Consider the following 20,331-nt stretch of genomic DNA (forward strand, 5'->3'; position numbering starts at 1 on the left):
GAGGAGACTCTCAGTTACATACCAAATGCGCAGTTTTTCCTGAAAGCGTCTGTGTGTAGGAGAAATCGTTCCGTTTTCTACATTGCGTCTGGCTACCGAAACGAACCGAAAATTCAGTCACCTACAACGTAAAACTTTTTCCGGATTAACTACATAATATCGACCGAAACATGGCAAACGTTGTTTGGAATCAATCCTCAAGGTGTTTTTTCACATATCTCTTCATTGATATGCAATTCGTGGAAGCTTGCTTTCCTCTCTGTATCCCATGTAAAAATACTGGCAGGTGACTTTTGCGCACCAATTTCGGCGCAGGACACCGGGCGGACACCTGGTAAATGTGGTCTCTTATGGTCAATCTTCCAATGATCTGCCTACAAATACGTCACAATGCTGCAGACACCTTGGGGAAACGACAGAAAGGCAGGCTCATTCCTCTCGCATTCACAGCCATATAAGGAGACAATGGAAAACAGAGCCTCAAAAATCCTTGTCATTTCCTGGATGCCATCTCATCTTGGTTTTGCCTGAAGCTCACGTTCTAGGGCACGCACAGAGAATATCTTTGTATTTCTGGACACGTCAGAGTGTTTTCTTTCGAATGCTATCAATTATATGCATAGTCGAGCATCTTTTTGTGACAAAATATCTTGTTTAAAACGGGAACGTTTTTCATCCAAAAATGAAATAGCGCCCCCATAGATGTAAGAGGTTAACAAGAAATTTTTGGAGTGGTTGAAAAACGAGTTTTAATGACTGCAACCTAAGTGTATGTAAACTTCCGACTTCAACTTTATATATTTTGCACATCTCTTTGGTTCCACACTGGTACTTCAATTTATAACAGTTTATTTCAGGCAAATGTTTACTTCGCCTATTATACTAGCATGTCATACTGCTGTACCACCAGAAAAAGGTTGGTGAGCAAAACCCTCTTTGAATGTCGTACAAATCACAGTGATTGCATGGACAGTGAGTCCATGCGGGCAGTTTGACATCCCCAGGCAGATAGGCAGTGAATCAGGTTAAATTTACCGCTGTGCCCAGATGAACAAGAAGGGTAAGACAAACAAGCCAAGGTCAGGAGAGAGCAGAGCAGGCCTGTTTGATGAGGCTCTACCTGGTCAATCATTACTTACTGATTAGACACAGTGTACAACTGATCTCGACCTGGCTGCTGTAGTTCTGCCTGACAGAGAGAGAGAGAGGCCAAGGCAAATATTTGTGTGTGGGGGTGGGTGTACGTGTGTGTGGATCTGTCTGCCCAGCATGGGAGGCATCAGAAATTCCCTTACCTGCTGTGCGAAGAGATGAGAATTTTGTATGTCTCTGGATCCAAATTTATCTTGAGTTCAATAATTTATCCAGGTCTTTGAACTTGTTTTTATCTTGTGTAATGCCAGGAATACACTACACGATTATGCCATGAGTTCACCATGATTAGTACGTCAGGACTTGCTTAGCTTGAGCTCGTCAAGGATGCACCAATGATGGTTGTTCCATTTCCAGACCCCTGTCGGATGGGAATGGAGAATGTTGGGGGGTCAGTGGGGGGCGGGCGGTTTTCGGGGGACAGTGAGGTGGTCTTGGATGGTTGGGAGCATTGAACTGGTAGCTGTGAAGTCCCTGGTTTGGGTCTCTGTGTCAACTGGATGGGGGATCTGTTGATGTGCCCTGGTTGCGCCTGTGGGTTGCTCTGGATGGGAGCATTTGTTAAATGACTGGAATGTAGTGTAAATGTTGATGGCTTCACTACAGGTGGAATCTATGTTTAAAAAAATATATATATAATAATGAAAATCACAGTAAAAATGTGAGCACCCATGTCCTGGGGTTGAGGATGGATGGAATGAAAGATTTGCGACAAGGAAATCGAGAAATATCAGCACATCCAAGTAGTGTATGCCCAGTTGTTAATGTTGACCAGGAGCACATTGCACCCTGTCCTTGACCTCTGAAGTTTAAACATGAAATACATGACAGAATAATGCTCTTTGTGAACTCACATGCATAAAAAAACACACAGACACACATTCCAAACAAACACATATGAATGTAGTAAACACATGCAGACATGCACCCTTTCTGGCAATCTTTCTGAATGTACAGTAAGCTGACTTCTGTGCACGGTATTCATATTCTTATTTAGGCTAACAAGAACGACATCTGTGCTCAGCTCATGTATCCCACATGAACCTTACGACAGCAGTTTTCAGCCATTTGTAAGTCGCTCTGGATAAGAGCGTCTGCTAAATGACTTAAATGTAATGTAAATGTAATTTTAATTAATGTACTTATGTCAGCGAGAACCATACTGTTATTCCACTTCGTTTTTTTTTTCTTCTTTCCATAAAAGGCTTTGTCACTTACTTTGATTGGTTTAAGCTAGAACGGCGGTCACAAGAACATACATTTTTCTAGTTCGTTTTGGAGATGACAGTATCTTTAGTAGATACTGTTATATCTACAGTAGCTTAGCTGTAGAAGACCGCACATCTGCACGGTTTTACATTGTACATCACTCAGACGTTTAATGACGTGCCACTCATTCTGACAACCCATTCATACGTAAGGCAGCACACTGGCGTAAACCATATCAACATAAAGTACGACGTACAGCACATCGTACCATACGAAACAGATACAGTATATAGGCTACAGTCTAGCTATGTGAAACCAGAGAAAAGAGTCAAGATCCAAATCAAATTTTATTGGTCACAAACACATGGTTAGCAGATTTTATTGTGAATGTAGTAAAATGCTTGTGCTTATAGTTCCGACAGTGCAGATATATTTAACAAGTAACATCTAACAATTCCCAACAAATAGCTAATAAACACAAATCTAAGTAAATCAAATCAAATCAAATTTTATTTGTCACATACACATGGTTAGCAGATGTTAATGCGAGTGTAGCGAAATGCTTGTGCTTCTAGTTCCGACAATGCAGTAATAACCAACAAGTAATCTAACTAACAATTCCAAAACTACTGTCTTATACACAGTGTAAGGGGATAAAGAATAAGTACATAAAGATATATGAATGAGTGATGGTACAGAGCAGCATAGGCAAGATACAGTAGATGGTATCGAGTACAGTATATAAACAAAGTGGTATAGTTAAAGTGGCTAGTGATACATGTATTACATACGGATGCAGTAGATGATATAGAGTACAGTATATACGTATACATATGAGATGAATAATGTAGGGTATGTAAACATTATATTAGGTATCATTGTTTAAAGTGGCTAGTGATATATTTTACATCATTTCCCATCAATTCCCATTATTAAAGTGGCTGGAGTTGAGTCAGTGTGTTGGCAGCAGCCACTCAATGTTAGTGGTTGCTGTTTAACAGTCTGATGGCCTTGAGATAGAAGCTGTTTTTCAGTCTCTCGGTCCCAGCTTTGATGGACCTGTACTGACCTCGCCTTCTGGATGATAGCGGGGTGAACAGGCAGTGGCTCGGGTGGTTGTTGTCCTTGATGATCTTTATGGCCTTTCTGTAACATCGGGTGGTGTAGGTGTCCTGGAGGGCAGGTAGTTTGCCCCCGGTGATGCGTTGTGCAGACCTCACTACCCTCTTAACCTCTTACACTTATGGTAGCGCTATTTCATTTTTGGAAGAAAAACGTTCCCGTTTTAAACAAGATATTTTGTCACAAAAAGATGCTCGACTATGCATATAATTGCTACTGTTCGAAAGAAAACACTCTGACGTGTCCAGAAATACAAATATCTTCTCTGTGCGTGCCCTTTAACGTGAGCTTCAGGCAAAACCAAGATGACTTGGCATCCAGGAAATTACAAGGATTTTTGAGGCTCTGTCTTTCATGATCTCCTTATATGGCTGTGAACGCAAGAGGAATGAGTCTGCCCTTTCTGTCGTTTCCCCAAGGTGTCTGCAGCATTGTGACGTATTTGTAGGCAGATCGTTGGAAGATTGACCATAAGAGACCACATTTACCACGTGTCCGCCCGGTGTCCTGCGCCGAAATTGGTGCGCAAAAGTCACCTGCCAGTATTTTTCCATGGGGCACAGACAGAGAAGCAAGCTTCCAAGAACTGCATGTCAATGAAGAGATATGTGAAAAAACACCTTGAGGATTGATTCCAAACAACGTTTGCCATGTTTCGGTCGATATTATGTAGTTAATCCGGAAAAAGTTTCACGTTGTAGGTGACTGCATTTTCGGTTCGTTTCGGTAGCCAGGCGCAATGTAGAAAACGGAACGATTTCTCCTACACACAGACGCTTTCAGGAAACACTGCGCATTTGGTATGTGGCTGGGAGTCTCCTCATTGAAAACATCAGAAGCTCTTCAAAGGTAAATGATTTTATTTATTTGGTTATCTGGCTTTTGTGAAAATGTTGCGTGCTACATGCTACACAAAATGCTATGCTAGCTTTGCATATTCTTACACAAATTAGTCAATTTCTATGGTTCAAAAGCATATTTTGAAAATCTGAGATGACAGTGTTGTTAAGAAAAGGCTAAGCTTGAGAGCAAACGCATTATTTTAATTTTATTTGCGATTTTCAGAAATCGTTAACGTTGCGTTATGCTAATGAGCCTGAGGCTTAGTCACAATCCCGGATCCGGGATGGGGAGTTTCAAGAGAGCCTTACGGTTGTTGACGTACCAGGCGGTGATACAGCCCGCCAGGATGCTCTCGATTGTGCATCTGTAGAAGTTTGTGAGTGCTTTTGGTGACAAGCCGAATTTCTTCAGCCTCCTGAGGTTGAAGAGGCGCTGCTGCGCCTTCTTCACGATGCTGTCTGTGTGAGTGGACCAATTCAGTTTGTCTGTGATGTGTATGCCAAGGAACTTAAAACTTACTACCCTCTCCACTACTGTTCCATCGATGTGGATAGGGGGGTGTTCCCTCTGCTGTTTCCTGAAGTCCACAATCATCTCCTTAGTTTTGTTGACGTTGAGTGTGAGGTTATTTTCCTGACACCACACTCCGAGGGCTCTCACCTCCTCCCTGTAGGCCGTCTCGTCGTTGTTGGTAATCAAGCCTACCACTGTTGTGTCGTCCGCAAACTTGATGATTGAGTTGGAGGCGTGCGTGGCCACGCAGTCGTGGGTGAACAGGGAGTACAGGAGAGGGCTCAGAACGCACCCTTGTGGGGCCCCAAGGGTGTGGCAGTCCTCGTGAGAGCCAGTTTCATCTTAGCGCTTGATTATTTTTGCGAATGCACTTGAAGAAACTTTCAAAGTTCTTCAAATTTTCCATATTGACCTTCATGTCTTAAAGTAATGATGGACTGTCATTTCTCTTTGCTTATTTGAGCTCTTCTTGCCATAATATGGACTTGGTCTTTTACCAAATAGGGCTATCTTCTGTATTCCAGCCCTACCTTGTCACAACACAACTGATTGTCTCAAACGCATTAAGAAGGGAAAAAAATCCACTATTTAACTTTTAACAAGACACATGTTAATTGAAATCCATTCCAGGTGATTATGAAACTGGTTGAGAGAATTCCAAGAGTGTGCAAAGCTGTCATCAAGGCAAAGGGTGGCTACTTTGAAGAATCTCAAATAAAAAATCTATTTTGATATGTTTAACACTTTTTTGCTTACTAATTGATTCCATATGTGTTATTTCATAGGTTTGATGTCTTCACTAGTATCCAACGACGTAGAAAATAACAAAAATAAAGAAAAACCCTTGAATGAGTCGGTTTGTCCAATCTTTTGACTAGTACTGTAAGTATAGACTGAATAAGTGATCTTATTAATAAGTCTTCTAAATGAACAAGTTAATGTGTAAAGCCAAAAAGCCTTGGCTATTAATCACAGATAAATTAATAAAATCAAAAAAGGTTTAACGTATTGTCCAGACCTGAGCTATTTAATGTATGTATTTTCTTTATTACATTTACTTGTGGAATGTTACCAAATAAATAATAACAATAGCAATAAGCATCTGGTGGTAGAGAGTCAGGCTGAGAATGGAGTGAAAGTGTACTATACTGTGCAACAAGGCTGTTGGCCAGTTGTAAATTGTTTAGCAGCCTTTCCCATAAATTGGAAATCAAAATAATCCATCCACGCTTGATGAGCTATCAGCAGGACAATAGTCTCTTGCCAAGTGTATGGACTTTACATGTATTAATGGGTGTTTGCGAGGAATGTCGCTTTTCATATCCCACCAAATGCACTGTTTTTTAACCACATCTGGATGGATCCATAATAAATTATTATGGGAATAAATATCACTGAATTACAAAAATATTGAAATAAAGTAGGCTAATGCAATTGAAGGCATCAAATGGTTCCTTACTGAAACACCCAAAGTCATCCAATTGTTATAATAGGATTTTAAGCAGACAACTATTTCACCACCGTTTCGCGCTGAGAGACCATCTGTGAAACATTTTGTGTTGTTTGGCAAATCTAGGCTCTTTAAAACAACCTTGGAATATGCTCTTTCAGATAGGGTATAGCAATCAAAACGTCTGGCCTGCATGGATCTCTGTAGGATTATTTGGAAAAGTAGGCAAGGACCAACAAGCTCCATAAAGACACCCTCAAAGATTCCCAAACTAGCATCAAAGGCAACAATTTCCATTGGATTTCATTTGCGAGAAACAGTGGTTTAATTGACCCTGGTCAGTCAATAGGCCACTCTTCCCTCTGCCAGCCTCTAGCTGACTCGACGGTTAACCAATCAACTTTCATTTTAACATGTAACTTTCTGTAATGTGCAAGATGCCTTGCTTAAAATTGATGAAAGAAAATCCACTGGGGTTGATCTGCTTGATCCTTTTTTTATGCAGCTCTCTGCCTCCCTGATTGCTGAATCATTAACCCATATTTCTAACCTGATGATTATATCTGGCACTATCCCCAAGGTTTGGAAGGTGGCCCATGTACTCCCCCTTTACAAAGGTGATGACCCTTGTGACCTAAATAATTATCGCCCTATTTCTAAACTTTACTGCCTAGCTTAAATATTGGAATCCTAAGTAATTCTCAGCTAAGATCTTTCTTAACTTTGAAATGTATTCTTAATGTGCATTATTCAGGTTTTAGAGCAGGTCATACACCATACTATATCTGCTGCATCCCTAGTTATAAATGATGTGGTTACATTGTGCTGCCCTCTTTATTGATATGTCAAAGGCTTTCAATACTGTTGATCACTCATTGCAAAATCAGAGGCTGTCCTCAATTGGCGTAGACCAGCTTCCTGGTTTAAAAATTACTTGACAGATAGAACTCAATGTGTATCTGCTGCTGATGTAAAAGTCAGGTCTCCTGGATATTACAAAACGTGTCCTGTAGGGGTTGATTTTTGGTCCTGTACTTTTTACTGTTTCCAATCACAATATCGACTTGTCTGTAAAGAAATTGTAACCTGCACTTGTATGCTGATGATACTGTTGTGTATGCTATTGCCCCCACAGCCGAGCCAGGCTCTATCTGAACTAGAGTCTGCATTCATTGTATAATAGAACACTTTATTGACCTGAAATGAGTATTGAACGCAGGTAAAACTAAGTATATGTTGTTCTCTAAAGGGCATAAAAGTAACTGATTTTTTTATTTTATTTTTATTTAACCTTTATTTAACCAGGTAGGCTAGTTGAGAACAAGTTCTCATTTACAACTGTGACCTGGCCAAGATAAAGCATAGCAGTGTGAACAGACAACAACACAAAGTTACAAATGGAGTAAACAATTAACAAGTCAATAACACAGTAGAAAAAAGTAAAAAGAGTCTATATACATTGTGTGCAAAAGGCATGAGGAGGTAGGCGAATAATTACAATTTGGCAGATTAACACTGGAGTGATACATGATCAAATGGTCATGTGCAGGTAGAGATAATGGTGTGCAAAAGAGCAGAAAAGTAAATAAATTTAAAAAAGTATGGAGATGAGGTAGGTAAATTGGGTGGGCTATTTACCGATGGACTATGTACAGCTGCAGTGAGTGAAGGAGGCTTTGTTGCGGAATAGAAAGCCGACTCTAGATTTGATTTTAGATTGGAGATGTTTGATATGAGTCTGGAAGGAGAGTTTACAGTCTAGCCAGACACTAAGGTACTTATAGATGTCCACATATTCTAGGTCGGAAACCATCCAGGGTGGTGATGCTAGTCGGGCGTGCAGGTGCAGGCAGCGAACGGTTGAAAAGCATGCATTTGGTTTTACTAGCGTTTAAGAGCAGTTGGAGGCCACGGAAGGAGTGTTGTATGCCATTGAAGCTCGTTTGGAGGTTAGATAGCACAGTGTCCAAGGAAGGGCCAGAAGTATACAGAATGGTGTCGTCTGCGTAGAGGTGGATTAGGGAATCGCCCGCAGCAAGAGCAACATCATTGATATATACAGAGAAAAGAGTCGGCCCGAGAATTGAACGCTGTGGCACCGTCAAAGAGACTGCCAGAGGACCGGACAACATGCCCTCCGATTTGACACACTGAACTCTGTCTGCAAAGTAGTTGGTGAACCAGGCAAGGCAGTCATTAGAAAAACCGAGGCTACTGAGCCTGCCGATAAGAATATGGTGATTGACAGAGTCGAAAGCCTTGGCCAGGTCGATGAAGACAGCTGCACAGTACTGTCTTTTATCGATGGCAGTTATGATGTCGTTTAGTACCTTGAGCGTGGCTGAGGTGCACCCGTGACCAGCTCGGAAACCAGATTGCACAGCGGAAAGGTACGGTGGGATTCGAGATGGTCAGTGATCTGTTTGTTGACTAGGCTTTCGAAGACCTTAGATAGGCAGGGCAGGATGGATATAGGTCTGTAGCAGTTTGGGTCCAGGGTGTCTCCCCCTTTGAAGAAGGGGATGACTGCGGCAGCTTTCCAATCCTTGGGGATCTCAGACGATATGAAAGAGAGGTTGAACAGGCTGGTAATAGGGGTTGCGACAATGGCGGCGGATAGTTTCAGAAATAGATTGTCAAGACCAGCTGATTTGTACGGGTCCAGGTTTTGCAGCTTTTTCAGAACATCTGCTATCTGGATTTGGGTAAAGGAGAAGCTGGGGAGGCTTGGGCGAGTAGCTGCGAGGGGGACGGAGCTGTTGGCCGAGGTAGGAGTAGCCAGGAGGAAGGCATGACCAGCCGTTGAGAAATGCTTGTTGAAGTTATCGATTATCATGGATTTATCAGTGGTGACCGTGTTACCTAGCCTCAGTGCAGTGGGCAGCTGGGAGGAAGTGCACTTGTTCTCCATGGACTTTACAGTGTCCCAGAACTTTTTTAGTTAGAGTTAGAGCTACAGGATGCAAATTTCTGCTTGAAAAAGCTAGCCTTTGCTTTCCTGACTGACTGCGTGTATTGTTTCCTGACTTCCCTGAACAGTTGCATATCGCGGGGACTATTCGACGCTATTGCAGTCCGCCACAAGATGTTTTTATGCTGGTCGATGGCAGTCAGGTCTGGAGTGAACCAAGGGCTATATCTGTTCTTAGTTCTGCATTTTTTGAACGGAGCATGCTTATCTAAGATGGTGAATTGGATTGGGTCTAAGGTATCCGGGAGGATTCTGTTGATGTGAGCCAGCCATGACCAGCCTTTCAAATCTCTTCATGGTTACCGACATGAGTGCTATGGAGCGGTAATCATTTAGTTAGTTACCTTTTCTTCTTTGGGCACAGGGACTATTGTGGTCTGCTTGAAACATGTAGTTATTACAGACTCGGCAAGGGAGAGGTTGAAAATGTTGGTGAAGACACTTGCCAGTTGGTCCGCGCATGCTTGGAGTACACGTCCTGGTAATCCGTCTGGCCCCGCAGCTTTGTGAATGTTGACCCATTTAAAGATCTTGCTCACATCGGCTACCGAGAGCATTATCATGCAGTAATCCAGAACAGCTAGTGCCCTTGTGCATGCTTCATTGTTGCTTGCCTCGCGTCACTGGGCAGCTTGCGTCTGGGTTTCCCTTTGTAGTCCGTAATAGTTTCCAAGCCCTAACCACATCCGACGAGCGTCATAGTCGGTGTAAGTAGGATTCAATCTTAATCCTGTATTGAAGCCTTGCTTGTTTGATGGTTCATCTGAGGGCATAGCCGGATTTCTTATAAGCCTCCGGATTATTGTCCTGCTCTTTGAATGCGGCAGCTCTAGCCTTTAGCTCAATGCGGATGTTGCCTGTAATCCATGGCTTCTGGTTGGGATATGTACGTACGGTCACTATGGGGACGACATCGTCAATGTACTTATTGATGAAGCTAATGACTGAGGTGGTATACTCCTCAATGCCATTGGATGAATCCCGGGAACATATTCCAGTCTGTGCAAGCAAAACAGTCCTGTTGCGTAGCATCCGCTTCATCTGACCACTTCCGTATTGAGCGAGTCACTGGTACATCCCTGTTTTAGTTTTTGCTTTTAAGCAGGAATCAGGAGGATAGAATTATGCTCAGATTTACCAAATGAAGGTCGGCGGAAAGCTTTGTATGCATCTCTGTGTATGGAGTAAAGGTGGTCTAGAGCTTTTTCCCTCTGGTTGCACATGTGAAATGCTTGTAAAAATGTGGTAAAATGGATTTAAGTTTGCCTACATTAAAGTTCCCGGCCACTAGGAGCGCATCATCTGGATGAGCATTTTTTGTTTGCTGGTGGCCTTAAAGAGTTGGTTGAGTGTGGTGTTAGTGCCAGAATTGGTCTGTGGTGGTAAATAGACAGCTATGAATGAAATAGATGAGAACTCTCTTGGTAAATAGTGTGGTCTACAGCTTATCACAAGGTACTGTGCCTCAGGCAAGCAATACCTCGAGACTTCTTTAATATTAAACATTGGCAGCTGTTATTGACAAAAAGGAGAACACAGTCAAGGTATTGGTGTGGCCATCACGAAGCCCTGACCTCAATCAAATAGAACATTTGTAGGCAGAACTGAAAAAGCAAGGAGGTCTACAAACCTGACTCAGTTACACCAGTTCTGTCAGGGGGAATGGGCCAAAATTCACCCAACTCTTTGTGGGAAGCTTGTGGAAGGCTAACGTTTCACCCAAGTTAAACAATTTAAAGGCAATGCTACCAAATACTAATTTAGTGTATGTAAACTTCTGACCCACTGTGAATGTGATGAAAGAAATAAAAGCTGAAATAAATAATTCTCTCTATTTTTCTGACATTTCACGTTCTTAAAATAAAGTGGTGATCCTAACTGACCTAAAACAGGGAGATTTTACTAGGATTAAATGTCAGGAATTGTGAAAAACTGAGTTTAAATGTATTTGGCGATATATACAGCCAAATACATATATACAGTATATATACAGATGAAATCGGAAGTTTACATACACTTGGATGGAATCATTGGAGGTTGGAGTCATTAAAACTCATTTTTCAACCACTCCACAAATTTCTTGTTAACCAACTATAGTGTTGGCAAGTCGGGTAGGACATCTACTTTGTGCATGACACAATTAATTTTTCCATCAATTGTTTACAGACAGATTATTTTACTTATAATTCACTGTATCATAATTCCAGTGGGTTAGGAGTTTACATACACTATGTTGACTGTGCCTTTAAATAGCTTGGAAAATTCCAGAAAATGATGTCATGGCTTTAGAAGCTTCTGATAGGATTATTGACATCATTTGAGTCAATTGGATGTGTACCTGTGGATGAATTTCAAGGCCTACCTTCAAACTCAGTGCCTCTTTGTTTGACATCAGGGTGAAATCAAAAGCAATCAGCCAAGACCTCAGAATAAACATTGTAGACCTCCATAAGTCTGGTTCAACCTTAGGAGCATTTTCTGAACACTTGAAGGTACCACGTTCCTCTGTACAAACAATAGTACGCAAGTATAAACAACATGGGACCACGCAGCCGTCATACCACTCAGGAAGGAGACGCGTTCTGTCTCCTAGAGCAAAACGTGCAAATCAATCCCAGAACATGTATTTTGCTAAGGTGTATGTAAACTTCCGACTTCAACTGTGTATGTATATATGTACAGTACCAGTCAAATGTTTGGACACACCTACTCATTCTAGGTTTTGAGTCGGTGTGTCCAAACTTTTGGCTAGTACTGTATATTTACGCTACTGGTCAAAAGTTTTAGAACACCTACGCATTCAAGGGGTTTTTCTTTATTTGTACTATATTCTATATTGTAAAATATTAGTGAAGACATCATAACTATGAAATAACACATATGGAATCACGTAGTAACCAAAAAAGTGCTAAACAAATCAAAATATATTTTCTATTTCAGATTCTTCAAATAGCCACCCTTTGTCTTGGTGACAGCCTTGCACAATCTTGGCATTCTCTCAAACTTTGAATGGAATATCAGAGAGGCATTCAATAGGAAAGCATGTGTTGAAGTTGTGTTTCCCGTTTGAGTCAGCAGGTGTTTCCCCTTTGAATCACAGCTTCAACATTCATTGCGTCAAAAGATTGGCAAATCATTTTCTTTTTTACCAATATAAGAAATGCGACATACATACAATCAAACATGGGTGGTGTTACAAATAGAGTAGTAAGCATATAACTACATATTTAACTATGTACTGTGTAACTGCAGAGGTAGAATGTTTTTAGAGTGTATTCTTACAACCATTTAGCAAACTTTACTCGGTGTAAGAGTCACACTGGACGTAAGGGTTATTAAACACAAGTCGAGAAGGAAGTTGATGGTGCAACTCGTGGAAAAAGTTCTAAACACAAGTGCAAATGATTTGGAAATAATAAGGGTGGCATACATTTCCTTCTTGATCTATCTTTGAATGCTTTGGGATCTTTTTGTTTGCTTGCCTGGTGAACCTGTCAAAATGACATTTGTAATATTGCGCAACTAAATGGTTAGTAGGTTTCACAAATAATTGATCCAGCAGCCGAGCTGTAAATGAAAATGAAAATATGTGTAGAGAATCATATCAATCCATCCCACTTGGTAATGAATCATAATGGCAACAGACTATTAAGAAAGAAGCATAAATGTGACAGAGATTAATAGAGTTGCCTCCTGATATGCACTGGCATGCGTCTACCATGACTATGTGCACTAACCCAGACCATACAGAAGTCAAGAAAATGTATTTTGTGAAAATGATTAACTGCTCTGTGTTGCATAATACCATAACTGTCCACATCACTAAGAAATTAACATGGTCCACACACACACCCACACAGTTGTAAAGAGGGCACGACAGCACTTCTTCCCCCTCAGGTGGCTGAAAAGATTTTGGGATGTGCCCTCAGATCGTTCTACAGCTGCACCATTGAAAGCATCTTGACTGGCTTCATCACTGCTTGGTACGGCAACTACAAGGCATTTAACCACAAGGCGCTACAGAGAGTGGTGAGTATGCCCCAATACATCACTGGGGCCAAGCTCCCTGCTATCCAGGACCTCTATCAAATCAAATCAAATGTAATTTGTCACGTGCGCTGAATACAACAGCTGTAGATCTTACAGTGAGTTACTTACTTACAAGTCCTAACCAACAATGAAAAAATATATATTTAAATAAAAACAAATAACAATAACAATTAAAAGTAACAAATAATTAAAGAGCAGCAGTAAAATAGCAATAGCGATTCTATGTACAGGGGTACCAGTACAGAGTCAATGTGCATGGGCACAAGTTAGTCGAGGTAATTGATGTAATATGTACATGTTTTTAGAGTTATTAAAGTGACTATACATAGATAATAACAGAGAGTAGTAGCAGTGTAAAGAGGGCGGAATGCAAATATTCTGGGTAGTCATTTGATTAGATGTTCAGGAGTCTTATGGCTTGGGGGTAGAAGCTGTTTAGAAGCCTCTTGGACCTAGACATGGAGCTCTGGTATCGCTGGCCATGTGGTAGCAGATAGAACAGTCTATGACTAGGGTGGCTGGAGTCTTTGACAATTTTTAGGGCCTTCCTCTGACACTGCCTGGTATAGAGGTCCTGGATGGCAGGAAGCTTGGCCCAGTGATGTACTGGGACGTGTAAGTCTGGAACCAACAAGACACTGAACAGCTTCTACCACCAATCAATAAGACTGATAAACCAGACTGCTTAATTAATAGCCTATCAAATGGCTTCACAGTATACCTGCATTGACCCTTTTTTGATCTAACTCTCTTGCACTGACTCTATGCGCACAATTGTCTCTACCCACACACTCACACATGTAATAGTTTCACTGACACCCTAACAAACACACACACTACATACACCCACCCACACACACACAAAACTGTCATGTCTTGTTATGTCTGTTCCTGTCCTTTCTCTTCACTCTGTCTCTCTCTGCTGGTCTTTTTAGGTTACCTTCTCTGTCTCTCATTCTTCAGCTGTTCTACATCTCCCCTAACTAGCTCATTCACTCCTTCCCACCTGTTCTCTCTTCCCCCTCTGATTAGGTCTCTATTTCTCTCTCTGTTCCTGCTACTTTCAGTGTCTGATTCTTGTTTGTGTTTTTGATGCCAGAAGCAAGCTGTCGTCCCGTTTGCTTCCACCTTGTCCTATCCTGTCGGAGTCTGCCTGGCAGGTGCATCCTGCATTATTCTAACGTTCTTTTTGTTCCATTGACTACGTTGGAAGAGGATTTATGCCATTCCTGTTTTTCATTAAAGAACTCTGTTTTCTGTTAAAACCGCTTTTGGGTCTTCACTCAAGTACATAACAGAAGAATCAGACCAAGAATGGACCCAGCGGCTCCGGACCCTTTTCACTCCGCCGTCGAGATCCAGGGAGCGATGCTAGGCAGACACGAGGAGGAATTGTCTGCTGCTCGACATGCCGTTGAGACCCTGGCCGTCCAAGTCTCCGACCTCACAAGACAGGTTCACCAACTCCACCTCGATCCACCGCCCACTTCCAGGGTTTCCGAGTCTCCGGAGCCCAGGATCAACAACCCGCCGTGTTACTCTGGGGAGCCCACTGAGTGCCGCTCATTCCTCACTCAGTGTGATGTGGTGTTCTCTCTCCAGCCCAACACTTACTCCAGGAGCGCAGCCCGCATCGCCTACGTCATTTCTCTCCTTACCGGACGGGCGCGTGAGTGGGGCACGGCAATCTGGGAGGCGAGGGCTGAGTGTATTAACCAGTATCAGGACTTTAAGGAGGAGATGATACGGGTTTTTGACCGTTCTGTTTTTGGCGAGGAGGCTTCCAGGGCCCTGTCTTCCCTATGTCAGGGGAATAGATCCATAACGGATTATTCTATTGAGTTTCGCACTCTCGCTGCCTCTAGTGACTGGAACGAGCCGGCTTTGCTCGCTCGTTTTCTGGAGGGTCTCCTCGTCGAGGTTAAGGATGAGATCCTCTCCCGGGAGGTTCCTTCCTGTCTGGACTCCTTAATAGCTCTCGCTATTCGCATAGAGCGACGGTTTGATCTTCATCGCCGAGCTCGTGGAAAGGAGCTCGCGTTCTCCGTTGCTCCCCTCTCCACATCACTGCCACCTGCCGCATCACTGCCACCCTCCTCCGCCGGCTCGGATGCTGAGCCTATGCAGCTGGGGGTATCCGCATCTCGGCCAAGGAGAAGGAACGGAGAATCACCAATCGCCTCTGTCTCTACTGCGGCTCCGCTGGTCATTTTGTCACCTCATGTCCAGTAAAAGCCAGAGCTCATCAGTAAAAGGAGGGCTACTGGTGAGCGCAACTACTCAGGCCTCTCCTTCTGGATCACGCACTACCTTTCCGGTCCATCTCCGCTGGCCCGGTTCATCTGCTTCCTGCAGTGCCTTGATAGACTCTGGGGCGGAGGGCTGTTTTATGGACGAGACCTGGGCTCGGGAACATGACATTCCTCTCAGACAGTTAGGGGAGCCAACGGCCTTGTTCGCTTTAGATGGTAGTTCTCTCCCCAAGATTCAGCGTGAGACGCTGCCTTTAACCCTCACTGTCTCTGGTAATCATAGCGAAACCATTTCTTTTTTAATTTTTCGTTCACCTTTTCAACCTGTTGTTTTGGGTCATCCCTGGCTAGTGCGCCATAACCCTTCTATTAATTGGTCTAGTAATACTATCCTATCCTGGAATGTTTCTTGTCATGTGACCTGTTTAATGTCTGCTATCCCTCCTGTTTCCTCTGTCTCTACTTCACAGGAGGAGCCTGGCGATTTGACAGGGGTGCCGGAGGAGTATCACGATCTGCGCACGGTGTTCAGTCGTTCCAAGGCCACTTCTCTCCCTCCACACCGGTCGTATGACTGTAGTATTGATCTCCTTCCGGGAACTACTCCCCCGGGGTAGATTATACTCTCTGTCGGCTCCCGAACGTAAGGCTCTCGAGGATTATTTGTCGGTTTCGCTCAACGCCGGTACCATAGTCTCCTCCTCCTCTCCCGCCGGAGCGGGGTTTTTTTTTGTTCAGAAGAAGGACGGGTCCCTGCGCCCATGCGTGGATTATCGAGGGCTGAATGACATAACAGTTAAGAATCGTTATCCGCTTCCTCTTATGTCTTCAGCCTTCGAGATCCTGCAGGGAGCCAGGTTTTTCACCAAATTGGACCTTCGTAACGCCTACCATCTCGTGCGCATCAGGGAGGGGGACGAGTGGAAGACGGCGTTTAACACTCCGTTAGGGCACTTTGAATACCGGGTTCTTCCTTTCGGCCTCGTTAACGCTCCAGCTGTCTTTCAGGCACTAGTTAACGACGTCCTGAGAGACATGCTGAACATTTTTGTTTTCGTTTACATGGACGATATCCTGATTTTTTCTCCGTCTCTCTCGATTCATGTTCAGCACGTGCGACGCGTCCTCCAGCGCCTTTTGGAGAACTGTCTTTATGTGAAGGCTGAGAAGTGCATTTTTCATGCCGCCTCTGTCCCTTTTCTCGGTTCCGTTATTTCCGCTGAGGGCATTAAGATGGATCCCGCTAAGGTCCAGGCTGTCATTGATTGGCCCGTTCCTAAGTCACGCGTCGAGCTGCAGCGCTTTCTGGGCTTCGCTAATTTCTATCGTCGTTTCATCCGTAATTTCGGTCAAGTGGCAGCTCCCCTCACAGCCCTTACTTCTGTTAAGACGTGCTTTAAGTGGTCCGTTTCCGCCCAGGGAGCTTTTGATCTTCTTAAGAATCGTTTTACATCCGCTCCTATTCTTGTTACACCTGACATCTCTAGACAGTTTGTTGTTGAGGTTGACGCGTCAGAGGTGGGCGTGGGAGCCATTCTTTCTCAGCGCTCTCTCTCTGACGGCAAGGTCCATCCTTGCGCGTTTTCTCTCATCGCTATCGCCGTCAGAACGTAACTATGATGTTGGTAATCGCGAACTGCTCGCCATCCGCTTAGCCCTAGGCGAATGGCGACAGTGGTTGGAGGGGGCGACCGTTCCTTTTGTCGTTTGGACTGACCATAGGAACCTTGAGTACATCCGTTCAGCCAAACGACTTAATGCGCGTCAGGCTCGTTGGGCTCTGTTTTTCGCTCGTTTCGAGTTTGTTATTTCTTATCGTCCGGGCTCAAAAACACCAAGCCTGATGCTTTATCTCGTCTCTTCAGTTCTTCTGAGGTCTCCACCGACCCCGAGGGGATTCTCCCTGACGGGCGTGTTGTCGGGTTGACTGTCTGGGGAATTGAGAGGCAGGTAAAGCAAGCACTCGCTCACACTCCGTCGCCGCGAGCTTGTCCTAGGAACCTTCTGTTCGTTCCCGTTCCTACTCGTCCGGCCGTTCTTCAGTGGGCCCACTCTGCCAAGTTAGCCGGCCACCCCGGCGTTCGGGGTACGCTCGCTTCCATTCGCCAGCGTTTCTGGTGGCCCACTCGGGAACGTGACGCGCGTCGATTTGTCGTCGCTTGTTCGGTCTGCGCGCAGACTAAATCTGGGAACTCTCCTCCTGCCGGCCGTCTCAGACCGCTTCCCATTCCCTCTCGACCGTGGTCTCACATCGCTTTAGATTTTATCACCGGACTGCCTTCATCAGCGGGGAAGACAGTTATTCTTACGGTTGTCGATAGATTCTCTAAGGCGGCTCATTTCATTCCTCTCGATAAGCTCCCTTCTGCTAAGGAGACGGCTCAGATCATTATCGAGAATGTTTTCCGAATTCATGGCCTTCCGTCTGACGTCGTTTCCGACAGAGGCCCGCAGTTCACGTCTCAATTTTGGAGGGAGTTTTGCCGTTTGATTGGGGCTTCCGTCAGTCTCTCGTCCGGCTTTCATCCCCAGTCTAACGGTCAAGCCGAACGGGCCAATCAGACTGTTGGTCGCATTTTACGCAGTCTTTCTTTTCGTAACCCTGCGTCTTGGTCAGAACAGCTCCCCTGGGCAGAGTACGCCCACAACTCGCTTCCCTCGTCTGCTACCGGTCTATCCCCTTTTCAGAGTAGCCTCGGGTACCAGCCTCCGCTGTTCTCATCTCAGCTCGCCGAGTCCTGCGTCCCCTCCGCTCAGGCTTTTGTCCAGCGTTGCGAGCGCACCTGGAAGGGGGTCAGGTCGGCACTTTGCCGTAACAGGGCGCAGACTGTGAGGGCCGCTAATAAGCGTAGGACCAAGAGTCCTAGATATTGTTGCGGTCAGAGAGTATGGCTCTCCACTCAGAACCTTCCCCTTAAGACAGCTTCTCGCAAGTTGGCCCCGCGGTTCATTGGTCCGTTCCGTATTTCTCAGGTCATTAATCCTGTCGCAGTGCGACTTCTTCTCCCGCGCTATCTTCGTCGCGTTCACCCGGTCTTCCATGTCTCCTGTGTTAAGCCCGTTCTTCGCGCCCCCGCTCGTCCCTCCCCCCATCCTTGTCGAGGGCGCACCCATCTACAGGGTTCGTAAGATTTTGGACATGCGCCCTCGGGGCCGTGGTCATCAGTACCTAGTGGATTGGGAGGGGTACGGTCCTGAGGAGAGGAGTTGGGTTCCCTCTCGGGACGTGCTGGACCGTTCGCTGATCGATGATTTCCTCCGTTGCCGCCAGGTTTCCTCCTCGAGTGCGCCAGGAGGCGCTCGGTGAGTGGGGGGTACTGTCATGTCTTGTTATGTCTGTTCCTGTCCTTTCTCTTCACTCTGTCTCTCTCTGCTGGTCTTTTTAGGTTACCTTCTCTGTCTCTCATTCTTCAGCTGTTCTACATCTCCCCTAACTAGCTCATTCACTCCTTCCCACCTGTTCTCTCTTCCCCTCTGATTAGGTCTCTATTTCTCTCTCTGTTCCTGCTACTTTCAGTGTCTGATTCTTGTTTGTGTTTTTGATGCCAGAAGCAAGCTGTCGTCCCGTTTGCTTCCACCTTGTCCTATCCTGTCGGAGTCTGCCTGGCAGGTGCATCCTGCATTATTCTAACGTTCTTTTTGTTCCATTGACTACGTTGGAAGAGGATTTATGCCATTCCTGTTTTTCATTAAAGAACTCTGTTTTCTGTTAAAACCGCTTTTGGGTCTTCACTCAAGTACATAACACAAAACATGCGTTCACATGCATAGCCGTGGGAAGATGTTTGGGGGTGTGTGTTTGCAAATTCAGGGCTGCTAAGACAACCCAAGTCAAGGACAAATCACCTTAAATCTATAGTTTTATATAGAGCCATAGCTGAATGGAACTCTTTACCAATCCCTATTTCTCAGGATAAAAAGTAAATCTACCTTCAAGATAGACCTTATGACTGGACAGGAAATAGAAAGCATCAACTGAATGTTAAATGTGTTTCCTGTCAGGTATTGTTGTTTGTAATGCCTTGTTAATTGGTGTTGGACCGAAGGACGATTAGCTAGCGTTACGGCGTTAGCTAATGGGGATCCTAATAGAAATGACAAAAATGACAAATCAGTACCATAGACAGCCACATGATATTTAGCAACATTGATTGGAGTAAATAGTTTTTGGTATCTTTAAGTTTGTTTTCAGTGTATTAAACTCAGCATATATAGCCTTGTTGATTTGATGATGTTTAAATGTTTAAGTTGAAATGGTGCTGGAATGGCGGAGGCAGATCTCCTCCTGTGTATTGTTTCCTGACTTCCCTGAACAGTTGCATATCGCAGGGACTATTCGACGCTATTGTAGTCCGCCGCATGATGTTTTTATGCTGGTCGATGGCAGTCAGGTCTGGAGTGAACCAAGGGCTATATCTGTTCTTAGTTCTGCATTTTTTGAACGGAGCATGCTTATCTAAGATGGTGAGGAAGTTACTTTTAAAGAATGACCAGGCATCCTCAACTGAAGGGATGAGGTCAATATCCTTCCTGGATACCCGGGCCATGTCGATTAGAAAGACCTGCTCGCAGTTTTAGGGAGCGTTTGACAGTGATGAGGGGTGGTCGTTTGACTGCGGACCCGTAGCGGATGCAGGCAATGAGGCAGTGATCTTCCTGATTGAAGACAGCGGAGGTGTATTTGGATGGCCAGTTGGTCAGGATAACGTCTATGAGGGTGCCATTATTTACAGATTTAGGGTTGTACCTGGTGGGTTCCTTGATGATTT

This window comes from Oncorhynchus masou, unplaced genomic scaffold (assembly GCF_036934945.1).
Source record: "Oncorhynchus masou masou isolate Uvic2021 unplaced genomic scaffold, UVic_Omas_1.1 unplaced_scaffold_3478, whole genome shotgun sequence".
Classification (NCBI taxonomy): Eukaryota; Metazoa; Chordata; class Actinopteri; order Salmoniformes; family Salmonidae; genus Oncorhynchus; species Oncorhynchus masou.